Source organism: Saccopteryx leptura, chromosome 1 (assembly GCF_036850995.1).
Source record: "Saccopteryx leptura isolate mSacLep1 chromosome 1, mSacLep1_pri_phased_curated, whole genome shotgun sequence".
Classification (NCBI taxonomy): Eukaryota; Metazoa; Chordata; class Mammalia; order Chiroptera; family Emballonuridae; genus Saccopteryx; species Saccopteryx leptura.
This window is the reverse complement of record NC_089503.1, coordinates 277,933,391-277,947,216: the sequence shown is the minus strand read 5'-3', so window position 1 is coordinate 277,947,216 and position 13,826 is coordinate 277,933,391. Positions and strand designations below refer to the sequence as shown.

The 13,826-nt window shown below is 40.5% G+C and overlaps 1 pseudogene; it reads right to left on the bottom strand.

The window, feature by feature from the left end:
• Window positions 1-4,039, bottom strand: part of LOC136388342 (NADH dehydrogenase [ubiquinone] flavoprotein 1, mitochondrial pseudogene) — a 51,027-nt pseudogene extending 46,988 nt beyond the window's left edge.
• Between the last annotated feature and the right edge of the window lie 9,787 nt (window positions 4,040-13,826).

Below are 13,826 nucleotides of genomic sequence, written 5' to 3'. Positions count from 1 at the left end.
TGGCTCCAGCAAGGGGTTACTCGGTCTGCTGAAGGCCCGCGGTCAAGGCACATATGAGAAAGCAATCAATGAACAACTAAGGTGTTGCAACGCGCAATGAAAAACTAATGATTGATGCTTCTCATCTCTCTCCATTCCTGTCTGTCTGTCCCTGTCTATACCTCTCTCTGACTCACTCTCTGTCTCTGTAAAAAAAAATAAATAAATAAAAATAAAAAATAAAAAAGAAATGAAAAGTTGCTTTTAAAATAAATAAATAAATAAATAAATAAATAAATTCTCTGTGCTTCACTGACTCTTTCTGTCTTTTCCTCAAATTCTTTGTTGTGCAGTGACAAGGACCTGGATCCCACTATCAGGTTGGGGCCTCCCTTAACGTCCTGCAGCATCACTTTACTTACATGGTTCACAGTAGTCTTTCCAGGTAAGAAACAAAGGTTACTGTCCTGGGAGATGACCAAGAAAGAACCTCAAAACATTGGGGGGGGACCTTGAATAGGAGTGGTTCACCCAAATCAATGGGCATTACAGGCAAAGTTTGATAGCTTCTTAGCTTTTAGAGGTTAAAGTTCAAAATGAGCTTTATGAAATTCCAGCAAAGCAGATTTAAAACAGCCTACATGATCAATTACTATTCTTGTTGTATTATGCAAATAATTTAGCCAAATTTATTTAAACTAGCTTGTATGCAATAAGTGGTCTTAATTTGACTATCTTTGAAAAAACTGGAGGTGATTTTAGGAAGAAAAGTTGTGTGCCTGACCAGGCATTGGCGCAGTGGATAGAGCGTTGGACTAGGATGCCGAGGACCTAGGTTCGAGACCCCGAGGTCGCCGGCTTGAGCGCAGGCTCATCTGTTTGAGCAAAATAAAAAATAAAAAAATGCTCACCAGCTTGGACCCAAGGTCGCTGGCTCAAGTGGGGGGGTTGCTCGGTCTGCTGAAGGCCCGCGGTCAAGTCAAGGCACATATGAGAGGGCGATGAACAACTAAGGTGTCGCAGCGAAAAACTGATGATTGATGCTTCTCATCTCTGTCCTTTCCTGTCTGTCTGTCCCTATCTATCCCTCTCTCTGGCTCTCTCTCTCTGTCCCTGTAAAGAAAAAAATTAAAAAAAAATTTTTTTTTAATTGTGTTTCCATAGAATCTGTAATACATAACTATGGATATTAAACTTTAGTTAATTGTCTTTAAAGTTATTTTTCACCTGTAAACTGAAGTAGAACCTGACTTTTTCTAGTTTTCATAAATATTTGGCTATAAACCCTTTGAACTAATGTGTCATTTTTCTCTCATTCTTTGGGAATTATTGAGAACTAAAACTTCTCAAACTGCAGCTAATCAATATGACATAAACTTGAAAAATTGCTACAACAGCTTAAACAATTTCAGTAACTGATGCTATGCAAGCCATAAAGAATTTACTTGAGCACCTGATTACATCACCAGAGACATTCAAAATATAGGTGAGAAGAATCTATCACATAATTATTGCCTGCCTTCATTCCAGCAAAATAAACTTTGAGTTTTACATCTAGAAATCTTCTCATTTGACAGCCTTACAGACTCAGAAACTGTTTTATAATTTGTTCTCATCACTAGCTATTTTATTTTATTTTATTTTCATACACATATCCCTTATTAAATACTTGTATGCCAGCTTATATGATATAGGCCTCACTTTGGGAGTCTATCAGCATCACTGTTTTCTGAAATAAAACTCAACAATTTAACTGAGCTGACATATTCTCTGGACTGAATGATTGAGTCAATAAAATTTGAAGCAATTTAACTTAACTTCAAGTACGGGACTGAATGGACCAAAATTCTGCCACCCTGAAGCTGGGATATTGATTATAAGCTGTTTATTAAGAAGTAAAAGACTCAGAAAGAATCTTTGATCCTGCCCTTTCCTGCCTAAGAGATTCAGATGGAAAAGCCTACTCTAGGAAGGAAACCTTAGCATATACATTTTATCCTAATTTGAACTAAATATGGCAAATGGGAGGGCTTCAGGCAGAGGCTGTTAGCTAGGTACCCTCTATGTCCATTTGTTTCTGAGCTGCCTAGCAAGGATTTGCCTGCCATGTATGCTGTTCTTCACTACCTGTAAATTGCCATTCGTACTTCTAAATTTTCATACCCCCGCCCTCTCTTTCCTCCTTTGCCCAAAATGTCATATATACCCTGTGTTGCCTAAAAGTCTTTGAAATTTCCATTCTTAATGTGAATTCCTCATGCTCATATATTGACAATTTGATTTTTTTCTGTTAATCTGTGTCTGTTAATTTGATTATTAGCCCAATTAGAAGATTTTGAAAGGTAGGAAGGAAAGAATTAATTTTTTTTAGCCTCCACAGATTCTACTGATGGAAAATTTTTAATTTTACATCTTGGTTTATCCAAAACTAGAGAGCCCAGTGGTCATATGAAATGACCGCTGTTCTAGATATTATAAATTGTAATTAAAATGATTTGTTGCAAAGGTGACTGCTAATTCAAACTGAATTACCCAGGGCAGGCAGCGAGGACGCCCCTTTGCTTACTGCCCCACGGGGTTTCCCCCTTCTACTTGCTTAATTGCTTAAAGTAGAGTGCAATGAAGGAAACCACTGGTGGTACTTTTCTTAAGAGCCACTGCTAGCTCAATAAATAAAGGTGATTTAAATAATAAAATGTTAATTCACATGTCAAAGATCTCTTTGTACACAACATTTCTTGTGTAGATCTTTCCATCATTTTTAAGCTCACCTTGCAGAGGACCATCAATTATTTTTAATTTTACATCCGTTCTTTCACAAACTCTTGAACAGGCAACATAAAGTTTACCGTGTCCAAATGCAGGCTCAGGTAAAAAAATGCCAACACGCTTAAGCGTTTGGCCCTGAGTCTTATTGATGGTCATAGCAAAGGCAAGTTTTACAGGAAATTGTCTACGTCTCAATCGAAACGGCAACCCTGTTTGAGATGGAGCCAAATCAATTCTTGGAATGACATGTATTTCACCTTTAGAGGAGCCAGTCAAAGACTTAGCTATTATGACATTATTTTTCAATTGGAGAACCTCTAGTCTTGTACCATTGCAAAGACCCCTTCTGGTGTTAAGATTTCTTAACAGCATAATAATTGCTCCAATCTTTAACCTCAATTTGTGAGGTGGCTTGCCAGAAGGCGGGACTATTTGAATGCCGTGGCAACTTCACCCCATTGGCTAGTACAGTTACGCAAGCAACCAATAAGTTATCGGTGACAGACACTTAAGCCGCATATAATAAAGATTGTACTTAAATTTCTGATATCTGAAAATTTTCCAATTCCCCCCCACCCCCTGCCCCAGAAAAAACAGGCCTGGGACAGAGTCTCTTGTGCAAACCAATTGCAGTGTTAGCTTCCCTACTCTGGAAGTTCCTGGTCATCAGTGGTGAGGTAATCCACCTGATAGACCTCTCTCCACCCCCACCCCCCATGAAAGATGAGGTAATGTGCTCTTTGTCTCTGTGACCTTCTGCCTATAAAAACCTTTCATTGTGTGCTGTTCCTCAGAGATTATCTCTGTTTTATCAATGGGATGTCACCCAATTCATGTATCATTGAATAAAACCAACTTGATTTTTAAATTTACTTAGTTGAATTTTGTTTCTAACAGGTTCAAGGATGAAAAAAACATAGGCATATGATAAATATTAGATATAATACCTTTTGACACTGGCATAATTAAACGTAACACCAATTTACATTTGTCACAAGTGAACACTAGCAATTTTTTTTATTTCTTTATTTTTTTTAAAGATGTTATTTATTCATTTCAGAGAGGAGAGAGAGAAGGGGGAGGAGCAGGAAGCATCAACTCCCATATGTGCCTTGATCAGGTAAACCCAGGCTTTCAAACCAGTGACCTCAGTGCTCCACATCCACGCTTTATCCACTGTGCTACCACGGGTCAGACAATTCCTTGATTTCAAGAGTTTTTACTAGCTCTTTCCCAGCTCCCACCTCACTTCTTGTTCCTGTACCTTACTCTTGGATTTAGCTTTAAACATCCTTTCCCTTAATTCTATTGCTCTCTTACTGATTTACTTGATTAGAAAATAAACTATATGGCCCTGGCCAGTTGGCTCAGTGGTAGAACATCGACCTAGTGTGTGGAAGTCCCGGGTTTGATTCCCGGTCAGGGCACACAGGAGAAGCAACCATCTACTTCTCCACCTCCCCTTTTCGTTTTCTCTCTCATTCCCTCTTGTGGCCATGGCTCAAATGGTTCAAGCAAGTTGGTGCCTTGTGCTCCATGGCCTCACCTCAGGCGCTAAAATAGTTTGGCTGCTGAGCAATGGAGCAACGGCCCCAGATGGGCAAAGCATCCCCAGGTAGGTGGCTTGCCGAGTGGATTCTGGTCAGGGCACATTCAGTAGCCTGTCTGTCTTCCTCCCCACCTCTCACTTAATGAAAAAATAAATAGATAACAAAAACTATGTAAGATTCAAGAGAAAAAGCCTCTTAGATCAACAGTTGGGACAAATAACAGGAGTAATGGTAACTAAAGAGAGAAGAGAAAGGAACTAATATCTTTTGAGACCTCTATTACGGCACAGAACATTTACTATGGCAGTATTCTATATGTAGAACAGTGAGACAGTTTTTGATATCATTTGCAAGAAGCTTATTTATTTTTTGAGTCACTAGAGACTCTAGTGAATAGGTGACCAATCATCCTTCTTTAGAGAGGGCAGATCTTTTGTAAGTTCCATCCTCCCTTGAAAAGTGTCCTTCTACATGTCCTCCTTTTTGATATTTGAAGACTAATCTGTAAATGTATGTATTCAATTGATGCAGAGTCGATCCATTGCATGTGATGTGACGTATTTGTATTTGACATGACAATTCGTCAAGGATCAGTATAGGGTGGAGAGCCATGATTATGAGACGCATACGCTCCTCACAGGAGACCTTGAGAGAGTGAGCGATATACTGAGCATGCAGATGGCTTTGTGTACTTCTTACTGAAACACAACATGGCACATATGACATTGGAGACTCATGATTATTTCTTTCTCAGTGAATATTCAATCATAGACAGGTAAGCACAATTTGTGTTTTATTCATTATCTTTTTAATAATTTCCAAATACATATAATTTTATTTACAAGTATTTTCCTGAAATTCAAGTTTTAAAGTGGAAATCTAACCTCAAACCATACCTATTAATAACATATTTTGATTACATAGTTGCATATAAAACATTTTTAATTAGAAAATGATAAATACACAGAATATCACTCCAAATTAGTGGTTTTGTTTGATAGTTAGTTTTGTTAATTTAGCTTCCGGAAAATTCACTGACCATGATGTAACGTGTTTAGTTCCTAATGTGCTTGCATCATTTGTGTAGCTCTATATTTTATTTTTAATTTTAAATTTCATTTAAGGGATGGAAAAATCAAAAAAGAGAAAATGCCATTTCAATAATAAATTGAAAAAGGAATGTCCATTCTTCATATCAAAGAAAGATACCATTGTTTTCTGCAATATTTGCAGCGGAGAATTTTGTATTGCAGTTGGGGGCAGAGCAGCGGTAAGAAAACACTTGACTACCAACAAACATAAGCAATCATTAGCTGCATCAGCCTCCAGTTGTAAAGTAACAGGTGTTTTTAAAATTTCAAATTATTCTGCCTGACGAGATGGTGGCGCAGTGAATAGAGCGACAAACTGGGATGTGGAAGGACCCAGGTTTGAGACCCTGAGGTTGCCAGCTTGAGCGCGGGCTCATCTGGCTTGAGCCAAAAAAAGCTCACCAGTTTGGACCCAAGGTCGCTGGCTCGAGCAAGGGGTTACTCAGTCTGCTCAAGGCCCACGGTCAAGGCACATATGAGAAAGCAATCAATGAACAACTAAGGAGTCCCAACGAAAACCTGATGATTGATGCTTCTCATCTCTCTCCGTTCCTGTCTGTCTGTCCCTATCTATCCCTCTCTCTGACTCTCTCTCTGTCCCTGTAAAAATAAATAAATAAATAAAAATTAAACTTCAAATTATTCTGAAGATGAAAAACAGTTGGCTGCAATGGAGGGAACATTTGCATTTCATACCATAATTCACAAAGTTTTCATAGTATGGATTGTACAACTAAATTATTGAAAAAGTTTCACAATGCAAAATTTTCATGTGTCAGGACAAAATGTGAGGCTATTTTGAAATCAGTATTTAAAAATTACTGTGACAAAATACTTACAGAGGACTTGGAAACTGCAGCATTTGTAATGATTTTATCTGATGCATCAAATCATAATGAAATTAAACTGTATCCAATAATAGCAAGATAATTTAATAATACCAAGGGTATTCCAATAAAAATTTTAAATTTAGAATCCATTGAGGGCAAAACTTCTGAAATTTTGTCAAACCATGTATACAGAGTAATGAATGAAAACAATTTGAAATCCAAAGTTGTTGCACTAACAGCTGATAATACAAATTTTAGTGGGCAAAGACACAAAGGGGTGAATAATGTGTATGTAAAATTATAAGAGTTACTTCAAAAGGAAATACTAGGGATAGATTGTAATGCACATATCTTGTCAAATGCATCAACACAGCATCATGTGCCATGCCAATTGATGTAGAAGTAGTAATAACTACAATTTATTTGCATTTTAGTTGTTTTACCATTCATGTTGCTACTTTATTTATTTATTTATTTATTTTCATTTTTCTGAAGCTGGAAACAGGGAGAGACAGTCAGACAGACTCCCGCATGTGCCCGACCGGGATCCACCCGGCACGCCCACCAGGGGCGACACTCTGCCCACCAGGGGTCGATGCTCTGCCCATCCTGGGCGTCGCCATGTTGCGACCAGAGCCACTCGAGCGCCTGAGGCAGAGGCCACAGAGCCATCCCCAGCGCCCAGGCCATCTTTGCTCCAATGGAGCCTTGGCTGCGGGAGGGGAAGAGAGAGACAGAGAGGAAAGCACGGCGGAGGGGTGGAGAAGCAAATGGGCGCTTCTCCTGTGTGCCCTGGCCGGGAATCGAACCCGGGTCCTCCGCACGCTATCATGTTGCTACTTTAAAACAACTTTGTGAAGAAGCAAATGTTGAATACAAAAACCTTTTAGGATATTCAAAAGTTAGATGGCTTGCTCTAACACCTGCTATAGAGCATGTTCTACAATTATTTGAGCCTCTTCATTTATATTTTTTAAGTTTAGAGAAATGTCCTAAAATCCTGGAATCGTTTTTCAATAATAAAATATCTAAGATATTAATGTATTTTGTACATAATCAAACATCTATTTTTCACAAAACGATTCAAAAGATTGAAGGTGAACATATTTCAGCTACGAAAGTTAGTCTTATTTTGAATGACATTATCGTTCAATATAAATCTCATTTTGAAGAAAAATTTTTTCTTTTAATTATAAAAAGAAAATTGTCAGACTTAGAGGAATCAAATCCAGGCATAACAGAAAAGTTTATCAAAGACATGTTTTCAACATATCAAAGAATGGTCTGAAACAAATATCACGGGAAATAACAGTTTTCTTTTTTTTTTTTTTTTTTTTGTATTTTTCCGAAGCTGGAAACGGGGAGAGACAGTCAGACAGACTTCCACATGCGCCCGACCGCGATCCACCCGGCACGCCCACCAGGGGCGACGCTCTGCCCACCAGGAGGCGACGCTCTGCCCCTCCAGGCGTCGCTCTGTTGTGACCAGAACCACTCTAGCGCCTGGGGCAGAGGCCAAGGAGCCATCCCCAGCGCCTGGGCCATCTTTGCTCCAATGGAGCCTTGGCTGCGGGAGAGGAAGAGAGAGACAGAGAGGAAGGAGGGGGGGTGGAGAAGCAGACGGGCACTTCTCCTGTGTGCCCTGGCCAGGAATCGAACCCGGGACCCCTTGCACGCCAGGCCGACGCTCTACCACTGAGCCAACTGGCCAGGGCCGGGAAATAACAGTTTTCAATCGTGTTTTTTTACTTCATCGCAAATATATTGGACAGATATTGAATCCTGTGTTGAATTTTTTTGTTTGTTTGGGTTTTTTTTTTGTATTTTTCTGAAGTTGGAAACGGGGAGGCAGTCAGACAGACTCCCACATGCGCCCAACCGGGATCCACCCAGCATGCCCACCAGGGGGCAATGCTCTGCCCATCTGGGGCATCGCTCTGTTGCAACCAGGGCCATTCTAGCACCTGAGGCAGAGGCCATGGAGCCATCCTCAGCGCCTAGGCCAACTTTGCTCCAATGGAGCCTTGGCTGTGGTAGGGGAAGAGAGAGACAGAGAGGAAGGAGAGAGGGAGGGGTGAAGAAGCAGATGGGTGCTTCTCCTGTGTGTCCTGGCAAGGAATCGAACCTGGGACTCCTGCATGCCAGGCCGACGCTCTACCACTGAGCTAACCGGCCAGGGTTTTTGTTGAGTTTTTATCTAAAGAAATGCCAGACATAAAAATAGATGACAGCCCTGGCCGGTTGGCTCAGCGGTAGAGTGTCAGCCTGGCGTGCGGGGGACCCGGGTTCGATTCCTGGCCAGGGCACATAAGAGAAGCGCCCATTTGCTTCTCCACCCCCACCCCACCCCCTCCTTCCTCTCTGTCTCTCTCTTCCCCTCCTGCAGCCAAGGCTCCATTGGAGCAAGGATGGCCCGGGCGCTGGGGATGGCTCCTTGGCCTCTGCCCCAGGCGCTAGAGTGGCTCTGGTCGCGCAGAGCGACCCCCCGGAGGGGCAGAGCGTCGCCCCCTGGTGGGCGTACCGGGTGGATCCCGGTCGGGCGCATGTGGGAGTCTGTCTGACTGTCTCTCCCCGTTTCCAGCTTCAGAAAAATACAAAAAAAAAAAAAAAAAAAAAAAAAATAGATGACAATTGTCTCATTGAAGAAATTAGAAGACTGAATGTATATTTTAAATTCTGAAAAATTAATACAATGGGAAAATGAACACATTGAAATTGATAAAAGGTGGGTAGAATTATTCAACCATTTCCAAAATGAGCATATTCCATGTGAAAATTTATTTTGTTGATCTATACTGGTCTTGAAATATGAGTAAGAGTTCAGGCGCAAGCTGACAGAGGGACATACTTCAGGTGCTCTACTGTTTTGATTATAAATCAATATTCACAATTCACAAGTAGTATTTGATAACATTAATGAATCAAATAATGTATAAGTTTTGGCATACTATTTGTTACTAATGTTAATATCAGGTGTGTCACATATTACAAATTATTTTCTTCCGAAGTATCTAGGAGTTCTTAAAATCTGTTAGGTATTTAAGAGTTTTTCAAAGCTCTTTTGCCAGAAAATTATACAGTTTAATAAGCAGTCTCTTTGCGATACAGTATAAACATAAAGCCTATATTTTTCTAAATTACTTCAACTCTTCTATCAAATTCTCCTGACACATTTTTTAATGACATTCCAGTCATATCCCAGAGCTTTCTAGTCATATTCAGTTATTTAAAATTCAGCTTAGTTTGATTCACTTTGGCTCACTCAAATGTTCCCTTCCCCATGGAAGTCAGTGTCCTAGAGACTTGATGTGGGAAGCAAAACTCTGATCTTTTACTCTTTGTTGGGCATCTTGCCAGATAAGTATGGTGAGATCTTTTTTAGTACAACTCTAATGAAATATAGACTATGGACTTTACTGTTTGTTTAAAGGAAGTCAATGAACCCATTAACATTTTTATTATCTGCCATTATCAACTAAGGCTTTCAGTGATGTACATTTCACGTGGACTCAGAGTCAACATTTTGCAATTTAAAGCATGTAGTTGACTATTTATAATTTTACAACACTGTTTATTCAAGAAATATTTATTGATTACCTGCCTTGTGTCAGATGCTGGTTCGGCCAGATGTTTCCTTACATAGGTAAAACCATAGCACCAGAAAAGATAAATTTCATCTGGATATATTTTAAAAGGTATAAAAATGGTTCTAGAGCCTGACCAGGTGGTGATGCAGCGGAAAGCGTATCATCCTGGGACACTGAGGACCAGGTTCAAAACCCCAAGTTTGCTGGCTTGAGCACAGGCTCATCTGGTTGGAGCACAGGCTTACCAGCATGAGTGCAGGGTTGCCAGCTTGAGTGTGGGATCATAGATATGGCCCCATGGTTGCTGGCTCGAGCCCAAGGTTTGCTGATTTGAGCAAGGTTCACTGGCTCAGCTGGAGCACCCCAGCCAAGGCACATATGAGAAAGCAATCAATGAACAGCTAAGATGCTGCAACAAAGAATTGATGCTTCTTATCTCTCTCCCTTTCTGTCTTTCTCTCTCTCGCTAAAAACAAAACAAAACAAAACAAAATCAAAACATGGTCCTAGATAGTCCACATATATATATTTTTTCATCAATGTAAAATCTACAGTAACTTGCTTGATATTTTAGGTTGACTTAAACTGACCAACACTATTAGCAATAAGAAATGTATTTTGAATAGGTAACCATGTACCACTATATTGTCATTTATATGATTTATTTAATCTAGGTAATAGTCTGATGGGCTAGTTTGTAATACTATTTGCATTTTACAAGGAGAAAACTGAGAGTGAGTTATCACTAAACTAGTCTGATTTTACCTACCTGCCATAAGTAAGTAAGCCTTGAGCTCTGACTTAAAAGCCAGCTTAGCTAGTCCAGCTTTCTGACTGGAGTCATGTGATGATCTAGGCACCACCCCTTATTAGTTTTGGAAGTTACGGTATTTCTTCTTTCTGTGGGTTGGTTTTTTCATCTGTGTAATGAAAATAACCATTATACTTTTCTTATAAGTTTTGTGAGATGAATCAAGTTAAAATAAATAAAGCACTTAGAATAGTCTGACACAGAGTACACATTATTAAAAATTAGAAGTCTATAACCCCTTATCACAAACCGATAAAGTTTTATGTGCTTTGGAATTCAAAAATTTTCAGATTTTAGAAAGGTTAATAAGAGCATATGTCAAATTTTATATAACAGTTTCATGAGAGTCTGGAAACCTCTCCATAAGCAAAGAAATGAATATATCTGATTTAAACATAAAATCACATAAAGTGGGACAAATGAGGACTACAAGTAGTTTTGACTTCATTTCAGGTCTTAGTTTGTTACCTAGTTTGTGGCAAATGTCAAAAAGAACTCTTGGGGTTTTTTTTTGTTTTCGTTTTGTTTTGCATTTTTCTGAAGCTGGAAACAGGGAGAGACAGTCAGACAGACTCCCGCATGCGCCCGACCGGGATCCACCCGGCACGCCCACCAGGGGCAACGCTCTGCCCATCCTGGGCGTCGCCATGTTGCGACCAGAGCCACTCTAGCGCCTGAGGCAGAGGCCACAGAGCCATCCCCAGCGCCCAGGCCATCTTTGCTCCAATGGAGCCTTGGCTGTGGGAGGAGAAGAGAGAGACAGAGAGGAAGGCGCAGCGGAGGGGTGGAGAAGCAAATGGGCGCTTCTCCTGTGTGCCCTGGCCGGGAATCGAACCTGGGGCCTCCGCACGCTAGGCTGACGCTCTACCGCTGAGCCAACTGTCCAGGGCGAACTCTTGGTTTTTAAAGACTTTGGAATTTGAGAATTTTGGTAAGGGGCTTATTATTAACAACTAAGTCATATTACCTCTCCCACAATGCTTCAAATAAACATTACTTAGGCACTAGAGTTTCAAACGGGATTCAAAGGAACATTTCCCATGTAAATTACCACATTTTCCCATGTATAAGACGCACATTTGGGATCTAAAAACTGGGTGCATTGTATACAGTAGTTGTAGTTTTTTAACTTGCATTATCACTTTTTCGCTCTTGTTTTTGTGCTCATTGTTGAAGACAGTGATTTGTCATCAGACACAGATGCGGACAAGCTAATGGATGGGAGTTTTGACATTGATGAGGAGTGCCAAGGATGCCAGCTTTATCCCGAGGTCACCAGCTTGAGCCCTAGTCAGGGCACATATGAGAAGCAATCAATGGCACAACTATGTGCAGTTGATACTCTCTCTCTCAAAAAAAATCTATTGAGCCTGACCAGGCGGTGGCGCAGTGGATAGAGCATTGGACTGGGATGCAGAGGACCCAGGTTCGGGACCCCGAGGTCGCCAGCTTGAGCGTGGGCTCATCTGGCTTGAGCAAGGCTCACCAGCTTGGACCCAAGGCTGCTGGCTTAAGCAAAGGGTTACTCGGTCTGCTGAAGGCCCACGGTCAAGGCACATATGAGAAAGCAATCAATGAACAACTAAGGTGTCGCAACAAAAAACTGATGATTGATGCTTCTCGTCTTTCTCCGTTCCTGTCTGTCTGTCCCCATCTGTCCCTCTCTCTGACTCTCTCTCTATGTAAAAAAAAAAAAAAAAAAAAAAAAAACTATTGAAATTAGAATGATTCAATAAATTATGGCAATTGCTGAAAGAAATTAGACACAAATAAATTAAAAGGCATCTCTGTTCATGAATTTGAAAAATGAATATTGCCAAAATGTACATACTACCCAAAGTGAGCTACATATTTAATGCAGTACCTATCAGGGTATCAATGGCTATATCAGATCATGTTGCACACTTTAAATATCTTATACTTTTATTCATCAATTCCATTTTAATAAAAAATAATTTTGAAAACCTTTGCCACAGGCAGCCTGACCAGCTGTGGCGCAGGGGATAGAGTGTCGGACTGGGATATGGAGGACCCAGGTTCAAGACCCCGAGGTCACCAGCTTGAGTGTGGGCTCATCTGGTTTGAGCAAGGCTCACCAGCTTGAGCCCAAGATCGCTGGCTTGAGCAAGGGGTTACTCATTCTGCTGTAGCCCCCCGGTCAAGGCACATATGGGAAAGCAATCAGTGAACAACTAAGGTGCTGCAACGAAGAATTGATGCTCCTCATTTTTTTCCCTTTCTGTCTGTCCCTCTCTCTGTCTCTGTAACAAAATAAATAAATAAATAAATAAATAAATAAATAAATAAAATTAAAATGCTTAAAAAAAAATCTTTGCCACAGGCTCAATAAAGTAAGAAAATGTTACACAAAACAGCATGGGCTTTAATTATATTTTGTTGTGTCAGGGAGATGTAGTCTTTCCTCTCAGATTTGAAAAATTCAAGTTATTTAGTAGAAAAAAACCCCAAACAAACAACATAAAAAACAACAAAAGGAGACGCTGGCCAGTTGGCTCAGTGGTAGAGCATCGGCCTGGCGTTCAGGAGTCCCGAGTTCGATTCCCGGCCAGGGCACACAGGAGAAGTGCCCATCTGCTTCTCCACCCCTCCCCCTCTCCTTCCTCTCTGTCTCTCTCTTCCCCTCCTGCAGCCAAGGCTCCATTGGAGCAAAGTTGGCCTGGGCGCTGAGGATGGCTCTGTGGCCTCTGCCTCAGGCACTAGAATGGCTCTGGTTACAACATAGTGACGCTCCAGATGAGCAGAGCATCGCCCCCTAGTGGACATGCCGGGTGGATCCCGGTTGGGCGCATGAGGAAGTCTGACTGCCTCCCTGTTTCCAACTTCAGAAAAATACAAGAAAAACAAACAAAACAACAAAAGGCAATTTTTTTTTTTGCAGAACTAGAAAAAATAATCTTAAAATGTATCTAGAGAAAAAAGACTAAAGCATTTCCCAACATCAAACATATTACAAAGCTACAGTAATGAAAACAGTATAGGACTGTTGTATGTACAGACATAAATACCATTTGAACAGAATGAGTAGGAGTTCAAGAAGCAGAGCTAGAAGACAGGTCAATCAGGTATTCAACAAACCCAATATTATGCTAAATACAGGAAAGGGACTAAAATATATTGAACACTTTATGTTGATGTTATATCTTCATAGCTATTTTATATCCTATAGGCTTGTTGCAAGATGTTGGACA